This window comes from Aquarana catesbeiana, linkage group LG13, assembly GCF_042186555.1.
Source record: "Aquarana catesbeiana isolate 2022-GZ linkage group LG13, ASM4218655v1, whole genome shotgun sequence".
NCBI lineage: Eukaryota > Metazoa > Chordata > Amphibia > Anura > Ranidae > Aquarana > Aquarana catesbeiana.
The window spans coordinates 167561743-167572972 of record NC_133336.1 but is presented as its reverse complement, the minus strand read 5'-3'; positions in this window follow the sequence as shown (position 1 = coordinate 167572972).

Sequence of the window (11230 nt, the reverse complement as noted above, 5' to 3'; positions counted from 1 at the left end):
TTTTTATTATTTTTCCTTTACAGCTTTCAGAGTTTGCAAAAGACCCCCAAAAGACCCCCAAACCAAATATTTTCTGAAAGCACATGACCAATAAAATAAAAAGAAGGTGCTACTGTTTTTTAAGGCTCTGTGATATTTGCGCAGATGTTTAATAAAGCAATATTTTCACTGAAAATACACTAAAATCATTATTAGCAGATAAAATCACAGCAAATTTTACAAAAGCCCTTCTAATTATAAAAGCTTAATCTGTATTGAGTTAATAAATGACAAATATTTGTGCATTTTAAATTGCATTATTTTGCAAAATGGTACAAATCGAATGTATGCAAAAATGAAAACCTTCAGATGTTTAGAGAAATTTGGATATTTACATTTTTGTGTACGTTCGATTGTCACCATTTTGCTAAAAGGTGCAATTTAAAATTTGCAAATATTTGTTATTTATTAACTCAACACAGATTGAACTTATATATTTAGTAGGAATTTAGCAGGAAATTTGTAAAATTTGCTGTGTTTTTATCTATTAATGATTTTAGTCTTTTTAGTGCAAATATAGTTTTGATAAACATTTGCGCAAATATCGTTTTATTCCACAGGCCAAGGGCTTTCAGAAAATATATGGTTTGGGGGCCTTTTAAAAACTCTGGGCGCTGTAAGCAAAAAATGAAAACCTTCAGATTTTTAGAGAAATTTGGATATTACATTTTTCACTTAGAGCGCCCAGAGTTTTTAAAAGGTCCCCCAAACCATATATTTTCTGAAAGCAAATGACCTGTAGAATAAAAAAAAAGGTGTTTCTAATTTTTAGGGCCCAACGATATTTGCGCAAATGTTTATCAAAATTATTTTTTAACTAAATATACACTAAAATCATTATTAACAGATAAAAGCCCAGCAAATTGTACACAATTCCTGATAAATTCCTACTAAATATAAACACTTAACCTGTGTTGAGTTAATACATAACAAATGTTTGTAAATTTTTAATTGGGCCATTTTGCAAAATGGTGAAAATTGAACATATGCAAACTGTCTCTAAAAATCAGAAGGTATTCATTTTCACTTACAGCTTTCCGAGTTTGTAAAAGGCCCTCAAACCATATATTTTCTAAAAGCACTTGACCTGTGGAATAAAAAGAAGGTGTTACTGATTTTAAAACACTGTGATATTTGCGCAAATGTTCATCAAAACAATATTTTCACTAAAAACACAAAAATCATTAATAGCAAATAAAAACACAGCAAATTTCACCATTTTGCAAAAAGGCCCAATTAAAAATTTACAAACATTTGTTATGTATTAACTCAACACAGGTTAAGTGTTTATATTTAGTAGGAATTTAGCTGGAATTTTGTACAATTTGCTGGGCTTTTATCTGTTAATAATGATTTTAGTGTATATTTAGTTAAAAAATAGTTTTTCATTTTTCATTTACAACTTTCAGAGCTTGTAAAATATCCCCGAAACCATATATCTTCTGAAAGCACATGTCCTGTAGAAGAAAAAGAAGATGCTACTGATTTGTAAGGCTCCATGATATTTGCGGAAATGTTTAATAAAACAATATTTTTGCTGGCAATAGCATTTTTAGCAGATACAAACACAGCACATTTTACAAAATTCCTGCTTAATTCCTTTTCACACATAAAAGCTTAACCTGTATTGAGTTAATAAATAACAAATATTTGTAAATTTTAAACTGGGCCTTTTTCCAAATGGTGAAAATCGAACATACGCAAAATTATCTCTAAAAATCTGGAGGTTTTAATTTTTCACTTACAGCTTTCAGAGTTTGTAAAAGACCCCAAAACCATATCTTTTCTGAAAGCACATGACCAGTAGAATAAAAAAAAGGTTCTACTGATTTTTTGCAAATCACTATTTTCACAAAAAAAAACACTAAAATAGCTGTTATAAACACAGCATAACTTAACTACAACTATAAAACTCTTGCTAAATTCCTACTAAGGCCTCATTCACATGGGGTATACTAAAGCATATGCCTATTGAGGGCCGTGTTTGTCTGCATGGGGAAGCACAGGTGTTCTGTAGATCCCTGTGCAGGCAGTCCTATTCATGTCAATTGGGACACAGCAGCTGCACGGACAGATCTGACATCTGTGTGGGTGTAGGTGTATGGCCTCAAATGCAGACAGTGTGAACTCACTGACATACACCCACATGGATGTCAAGTTGGGAGCAGTGTCTGTGTCCATGCAGCCGCTGTGTCCCAATTGATAGGAATGAAACTACCTGCGCACAAATGCACAGAACACCTGTGTATTCCTGAGCAGTCTTTGTGTTCCAGTTGACATTAATAGGACTGCTTGCATGGGGATGCATGGAACACCTGTGCATACCAGAACAGCTAAACATGACCTTGCTGTAGTATTCCCCACATGAACTAGACCTGAGGTTGGAGGGCAGCAAAAATGTGTGGCTGAGCTGCTTTTCTGCCGCCCACCAACCTCTCCACTTTTTTTTAAAATTCTTTATTTAGTATTTTATAAATACAAAACCCAAACCCTACAGGGTACATAAGCAGACTTACACAGCATCATCATCATAATACAGTCCCTCTTGAATTTATACCCACCCCCCCTTCCCGCCCTCCCCACCCCCTTCCTGCAGGTGGTTACAGTAAGGCAAACAGTCTACCATATATCCTTCCGAACTCTCCCAGATCCCAAACCCATCAAGCTTCACTTATAATCTCCTCCAGGTAACTCCATGTGCTCTTAAAGCTTCGCCACCCAGCCCATTTATCTACCCGTTCGTCCCCCTCATCTGGCTCCACTCCCTGACTATCCAGGCACTCAATATTATAAATTTCATTTACACAGTAGATCCAGTCACGAGTATTTGGGCTTTCTGGATCCAACCATTTCTTTGAAATCTGCTTCTTAGCGGTGTCCAATAATATAGGGACAATAGATGTTTGATATCGCTTAATAGACTCCTCAGTACCATGGAATAGACATAACCATAGGTCTTCTAATAGAAATTTATCAGTAATTGCCTTAATTAGTTTTATAATTTTTTTCCCAATATGTTTTAATAATGGGACACTCCCACCAATTGTGGGCCATCGTTCCTATACTTGAACACCCTCTCCAGCATTTCTCTGATTTATCCAGGTAAAATTTGCTTATTCTGTCTGGTGTGACATACCATCTTGCAAGACATTTAAAGTTTATCTCAGTCCTCTTAATATCAGCTGAAGAATTATGTGTCATTTTCAAAATCTTCTCTAATGTGGGTTTACTACACTGTGACCCTAACTCCCTTTCCCATTTCTTGATGTATGGGGGCACATCCAGCTCCTCCCTCGCAGTCAGGATTTTATAGAGTTGAGAAATAATGCTTCCTGGTTGCTCTCTCTCACAGAGCTGCTCAAGCGGCCTATACTCCTCCTCACTTCTGAGTGGTTTCCCGATAAAAAGCGACAACTGGATGTACCTCCATGGATCAATCACCATAAGATCCAACTCGGCCTTCAAGTCAGGATACGTGCGTATTTTCCCCTCTCTAATTAAATCTTTTAATTGTATACTTCCATTTTTTATCCAATACCCTCCCACCTCCCTCATCCCTGGCTCAAAAAATGTATTGTCTTTCATATAAATCAAAGGAGAATTGTGAGCCCATTTATTCTGTATGTTAATCTGATCCCATAATTTAAGAGTGTTTCACGTTAAAGATGCTGTGTTAGTGCTCAGTGTTCTATATTTTGGAGGGTTCCAAATAATGTGACCTAAATCTGTACTACTCAAACTGTGTTCTATATTAACCCACCTCCTGTCCGAGCCCTCCTTTGACCATTCTATAACTCGTGAAAGTATTACTGAAGTGTAGTATTTATTGAAATCTGGAAGAGCAAGTCCTCCTTTTTTTTTCCCCCTGATCAGGACTGAATGAGCAATTTGTGGCTTTTTGCCGCACCAGACAAACCTTGCAATTAGGCCTCGTAGGGCTCTCAAATATAACTGTGGGAGTGGAATTGGAAGCATCTGAAATTTATACAGTATTTTAGGCCTTAGCATCATTTTTACTGCATTAATGTGTACAAACCTGGAGAGGGGCCACATTGACAGACTTCTTATTTCTCGCCTGATTTCTTCCAACAGGGGAATATAGTTGTTCAAATACATTTTTTTCAGTGTGTTAGATAATTTGATCCCCAAATATTTAATTTCCTTTCTCCAGGGAAAGGGAAACCCCCCTGAAAGGCTCTCTTCTTCTTGTTTGCCTACATTTAATATTTGAAACCTCGGACTTGCTCAAATTTATTTTAAAGTTTTAAATATCTCCGTACCTTTTTAAAATCTGTAGCACATTTGGGATTGTAATCCTAGGGTTTGTAATATAGAACATAACATTGTCGGCGAATGCCGTGAGTTTATATTCCTCTGATCCTATCCTCACCCCTCTACAATCTGGATTATTTCGGATGGTAGCCAGTAAGGGCTCTAAGGACAGAACAAATAAAAGGGGGACAGAGGGCACCCCTGCCTAGTACCGTTCTCCATCCTAAAAGGTCTGGAGAAAACCCCATTCACCTTTACGGATGCCGAAGGGTGATTGTAGAGTATTTTGACCCAAGAAATGAATCTTGGGCCAACCCCCATTACTTCCAAAGTTTTAATCATGAGCCCCCAGTCTATCCTGTCAAATGCTTTTTCAGCATCCATTGACAGGAATAGAACTGAGGGCCCCCCGGATTTAGTGGACTCCAGCAGGAGCACTGATCGCACTCCATTGTCCCTGCCCTTTCTCCCCGGTACAAAGCCTACCTGGTCTGAATGCACCAAGGTGGTCATTTTGTCCTTCAGTCTGCTAGCCAACACCTTGGCATATAGTTTAACATCTGCATTTAATAACGAAATGGGTCTATAACTGGAACAAAGCCTATTGTTTTTCCCTTCTTTTAATATCAACGTACTAATCACTGCCAGGGCATCTCCCTCCATTACACAATTAAACCCCAGTTCGTTCCAGTAGTGGCATAGCCTTGGCACCAATATATGTTTACATTTTTTCAAGTACAGAGTGGTAAACCCGTCGGGGCCCGGACTTTTTCCCTTTGGAGAATTATTTAAGGCTGCATAGATTTCCTCTACCATTATGGTTCTATCAAGAATAACTCTGTCCTCTTCAGACAACCCAGCCACCCCAGCCCCCTTCAGGAATTCCTCCACCTTCCCAATCTCAGATTGATCCCCCACTCCCTTTTGTCTAATGGAGTATAAAGCTTCGTAGAACTTCTTAAATTCTTCCGCTATCCCTTTACTTGTGGCTACTACCTTGCCTTTTTTGTTTTGTATTTTCTCGATGAAATTAGGGTCTCTTTTCTTTTTCAATAACCTCGCCAGGTGCTTGCTAGATTTATTTCCCCAAAAGTATCTATCTCTCTTAATTTGTTGAGAGCCCTTTTTGAGTCTTGCTCCATACTGTCCCTTAGCTCCTCCCTTTTAGAGGCTAACTGGCGGAAGCTTTCCTGGTTCTGACCCTTGAATTTTTTGTGGTTCTGCTCTAATAAGGAAATTTCTTCAATGAGCCTTTCCCTTTCTTCTTTTCTCTTTTTTTTCACCCCAGCCCCGATGGAAATGAGGACCCCTCTAATGTACGCTTTATGTGCTTCCCATAAAATGGGAGGAGAGATTTCCCCTGTATCATTGACCTTATAAAAAAAGTAAATTTCTTCCTGTACCCTTTCTAGAACTTAGAGATCATTAAGTAGATTTTCATTCAACTTCCACGAAAAGGGTTGTCTTTGAAGCTCCGGGATCCTGACCCTCATCAAGACCGGGGAATGGTCTGATAACAAAGTAATTTCTATTCTAGTTTCCTCCACAGAGTCCAGTAAACTATGATCCGTCAGTATGTAATCCAATCTTGAGTACGTCCCGTGCACAGGGAAGAAGAAGGTATAATTATTTACTTTTGCATGCTGCACCCTCCACACATCCATCAGATGGCATTGGTGCAGCCATCACCTGATCGTTCTTAATTGAACCTTACTTGTCCCCTGAGCCCGGGACGTACTATCCAGGATGGGGTCAAGACAAAAATTAAAGTCCCCCGCCAGAACCACCTCTCCCTCCCTGAACTCCATCAATTTAGCCAACACCTGTTTTAAGAACACAGTCGGGTGTTTGTTGGGACAATAGACGTTTGCTAAGGTGAACATTTTATTCCCTAAATTGCCCTTAAGGAAGAGATAGCGACCGTCTGGGTCTGTCAACCTATTTACCAATGAAAATTCTGAAAATTTTGAAAACCCAATTGCTACTCCCTTGGATCTCCTTATAGGCGTATCGCTGTAAAACCAAAGGGGCAAAACTGAGGAGTGTAGCTTAATGTTCGAATCCAGGGCCAAGTGAGTTTCCTGGAGGAATACTATATCAGCTTTATAATGTTGGAGTCTCTTTAGTATTTTACGTCTTTTAACCGGCGAGTTCAGTCCCTTAACGTTATACGATAAAAAATTGAAATCTAACATTCAAATCAATATCCTCTATCCAAACTCATCTATCATCCGCTGCTCGTTTATAACCTCCCCTGCAGGTGGAGCCTCCCCTCCCCCCCGGCCGCACACCAGCCCTAAGCCAGCAAGTAAGAATCCTACTTGATCCCATACTGTGTGCTTCTTTTCTAAGGGTGAAACTCCGCCAGCGGCCACTGATGTCCCCCCTCCCGCCACTTGAGGTGGCGGGAAGGGGGACAGGAGGGACGAAGACGGGCAAACTGACCCAGAATATCAACCTCCCCGAGACCCCCACCCAAAAAGCAGCAGCCTCTGTCTTTTTAATATCACATTTCACTCCCCCCCAGTCCAAACATTCCTTTGTTTAAGATTCAATAGACCTTGTTGCGGACTCCCCTGAGAGGAAGAACTGGGAGGAAGAAAGAAAAAAAAAAATCCTCAGTTCATTTATTTAGTGTCCACCGTATCCTCTCAGCGACTCGCTTCACACGGTACGTCTGGGGTGGGAATACCCAGACTTTCGCAAAAGTCCTGAATCTCCTCCGGAAACCTCATCCTATATGATCTGCCCTCTTTCGTTACTATCAGTTATGTTGGAAACCCCCAACTATATTTTAAATTAGCCCTTCTCAGTTGGTCGAGCAATGGTCTAAGTTGCCTTCTCCGTGCCAGTGTTCCCGTAGATAGGTCGGAAAAAATCTGTAGGTCTTTATTTTCAAAACGTACTGGGGGAGCGCCCCTAAGGTTATTCCAAATCTTCTCTTTAACCTCGTATGAATGGAACTTAACTATTACGTCTCCAGGGATGTCTTGTTTCATATTTGAGGGTTTTCTAATCCTATGCACCCTGTCAATCCTCAGGACCTCATCTTCCCGTCTTCCCAGGATAGGGTTCAACATTTTTTGCATCTTATTCCCTAAGTTCTCATTCTGTTGTTCAGGAAGAGATCTGATGCGCAAGTTTTGACGACGGCTTTGATTTTCTTGTTCTTCCATTTTATATGTTCAGAATGCAATATTCGCTCTGCATTTTCCTCATTTGCGCTTTTAGATCCAAAATCTCTTTAGCCTGGATTCCTGACGCCTCTTCTGCCTCTTCAACTCTGTGCAACAAGTGGCCCATATCCGTCCGTACATTTAATATTTCTGATTTTATAGAGTTTTCAAGTCTGGGGAACATTTCCAGCATTTCTGTTTTATTACGAATTAGTGCAATATTTCTTTGCTCCTCCATATCACTGATGGCAAACACTCCTTCTGGCTCCGGGTCTTCCCTGGACCTCTCCCCCTGTCCCCCCTTTTGTGTCAGCTGGTCTTTCTTTTTATCTTTCATTCCTACTTGTTTCATATCCGCACCCAGACTCTTTGAACTCGCTTCTTTGAGGTATTTCTGAATTGAGCTGGAATTTAGACTCTCCCTAGGGGTCTTGGGTTCCGCTGTTCTTTGAGTCCGTCCTCTCATACTCCTCCTTACTTGCTCCCCTGCTCCTATAATAAATAATGTCTGCACTTTATATTCAGTCTCTCAGAACACAGCATGAGACAAGCTACCCCGACCTTCCACCACAGCTACCAGTGCGACTTCACACCGAGGCGCACTGGCTCCATATTATAGTTGCTGCAATTGGCGTACAACCAATCTCACCCCCTTTACACCTGGCAGGTCCGGCAAACACGCCGGGGCTCTCCTATTCCTAGGGCCACATGGAAAGCATGGAACGAGGCCCTCCCAAAACTAACACGCAAGCAAGTGCATGAAAACCCACATATACATCAAAAATCCAGGTCTTTATGAGCAAGTTTTTAAGCAAGTCTCTATAAATCTTCTTAGGGGCACAAGACCATATAGCTCTTCAAAATAGGGAAGTGTTACATTTTATACCTGAGGGGGGTGTCTTTTCCTGCCTCTATCGAGTCACGCTGTTTAGAGACCCTCTCAGGTATCCTCTTCTCCAGGGGGCCGATCCCATCGGGTGTCTTACATTGTGTCTGGAGCTTCCTGGAGCGCTGTATCTTTACTGCTTCCCCAGCCCCTATGCCGCAGTGTAATCAGCTGGTAGTGTGTGCGATAGACTACAGTGGGGGAAGTGGGGTCAGGCCAGGGGGGCCTCCGTGCTGAGCCGAGGTATAGACTATTCTCCGCTCCGGACTTTGAACAGAGTCAGCTCATCATTCATCGCCAGGAAGGCACAGTCCGTCCACCTCCACACTTGTCTTCTTATGCAGCCAGCTCCGAGTAGCTGCTTGTCCACCTCTCTCCCTTCAGCTCGTTATGGAGGGGGGCTCATGCCTCCATTGGCGTTGCTGCGGCGGGGAGACTCAGGGAGTCCTTCAGAAGTCCTCTCATGGGTGAAGCAGCGGACTCTCACCCTGCGCCACACACGAGCTGCCTGGGCAGTCCAACCCGCCTCCGTCCCTCACTCCAGCCCTGCCATCAGGCCCCTCCCCTCGCACTGACGTCTCACGTCAGCATCCTCCCTCCTCCTACCCCCAACCTCTCCACTTAAGCTGCAATAGGCAGGCAGCAGAGTTTGGTGGTCAGGATGCTTCATGCCAGCGGCAAAGTTGACACAAATTGTAGTGATTCTCTCTGCCAAACACTACACATTCAAGTCAATGTGGAAGTGCCAAAAATACCCTGCAACCATGTGCAATGCAATCGTGCATTTATTGGCAAAATGGGTGCTGAGGAGGTGAACTCACTGACATACACCCACATGGATGTCAAGTTGGGAGCAGTGTCTGTGTCCATGCAGCCGCTGTGTCCCAATTGATAGGAATGAAACTACCTGCGCACAAATGCACAGAACACCTGTGTATTCCTGAGCAGTCTTTGTGTTCCAGTTGACATTAATAGGACTGCTTGCATGGGGATGCATGGAACACCTGTGCATACCAGAACAGCTAAACATGACCTTGCTGTAGTATTCCCCACATGAACTAGACCTGAGGTTGGAGGGCAGCAAAAATGTGTGGCTGAGCTGCTTTTCTGCCGCCCACCAACCTCTCCACTTTTTTTTAAAATTCTTTATTTAGTATTTTATAAATACAAAACCCAAACCCTACAGGGTACATAAGCAGACTTACACAGCATCATCATCATAATACAGTCCCTCTTGAATTTATACCCACCCCCCCTTCCCGCCCTCCCCACCCCCTTCCTGCAGGTGGTTACAGTAAGGCAAACAGTCTACCATATATCCTTCCGAACTCTCCCAGATCCCAAACCCATCAAGCTTCACTTATAATCTCCTCCAGGTAACTCCATGTGCTCTTAAAGCTTCGCCACCCAGCCCATTTATCTACCCGTTCGTCCCCCTCATCTGGCTCCACTCCCTGACTATCCAGGCACTCAATATTATAAATTTCATTTACACAGTAGATCCAGTCACGAGTATTTGGGCTTTCTGGATCCAACCATTTCTTTGAAATCTGCTTCTTAGCGGTGTCCAATAATATAGGGACAATAGATGTTTGATATCGCTTAATAGACTCCTCAGTACCATGGAATAGACATAACCATAGGTCTTCTAATAGAAATTTATCAGTAATTGCCTTAATTAGTTTTATAATTTTTTTCCCAATATGTTTTAATAATGGGACACTCCCACCAATTGTGGGCCATCGTTCCTATACTTGAACACCCTCTCCAGCATTTCTCCGATTTATCCAGGTAAAATTTGCTTATTCTGTCTGGTGTGACATACCATCTTGCAAGACATTTAAAGTTTATCTCAGTCCTCTTAATATCAGCTGAAGAATTATGTGTCATTTTCAAAATCTTCTCTAATGTGGGTTTACTACACTGTGACCCTAACTCCCTTTCCCATTTCTTGATGTATGGGGGCACATCCAGCTCCTCCCTCGCAGTCAGGATTTTATAGAGTTGAGAAATAATGCTTCCTGGTTGCTCTCTCTCACAGAGCTGCTCAAGCGGCCTATACTCCTCCTCACTTCTGAGTGGTTTCCCGATAAAAAGCGACAACTGGATGTACCTCCATGGATCAATCACCATAAGATCCAACTCGGCCTTCAAGTCAGGATACGTGCGTATTTTCCCCTCTCTAATTAAATCTTTTAATTGTATACTTCCATTTTTTATCCAATACCCTCCCACCTCCCTCATCCCTGGCTCAAAAAATGTATTGTCTTTCATATAAATCAAAGGAGAATTGTGAGCCCATTTATTCTGTATGTTAATCTGATCCCATAATTTAAGAGTGTTTCACGTTAAAGATGCTGTGTTAGTGCTCAGTGTTCTATATTTTGGAGGGTTCCAAATAATGTGACCTAAATCTGTACTACTCAAACTGTGTTCTATATTAACCCACCTCCTGTCCGAGCCCTCCTTTGACCATTCTATAACTCGTGAAAGTATTACTGAAGTGTAGTATTTATTGAAATCTGGAAGAGCAAGTCCTCCTTTTTTTTCCCCCTGATCAGGACTGAATGAGCAATTTGTGGCTTTTTGCCGCACCAGACAAACCTTGCAATTATTCCTCGTAGGGCTCTCAAATATAACTGTGGGAGTGGAATTGGAAGCATCTGAAATTTATACAGTATTTTAGGCCTTAGCATCATTTTTACTGCATTAATGTGTACAAACCTGGAGAGGGGCCACATTGACAGACTTCTTATTTCTCGCCTGATTTCTTCCAACAGGGGAATATAGTTGTTCAAATACATTTTTTTCAGTGTGTTAGATAATTTGATCCCCAAATATTTAATTTCCTTTCTCC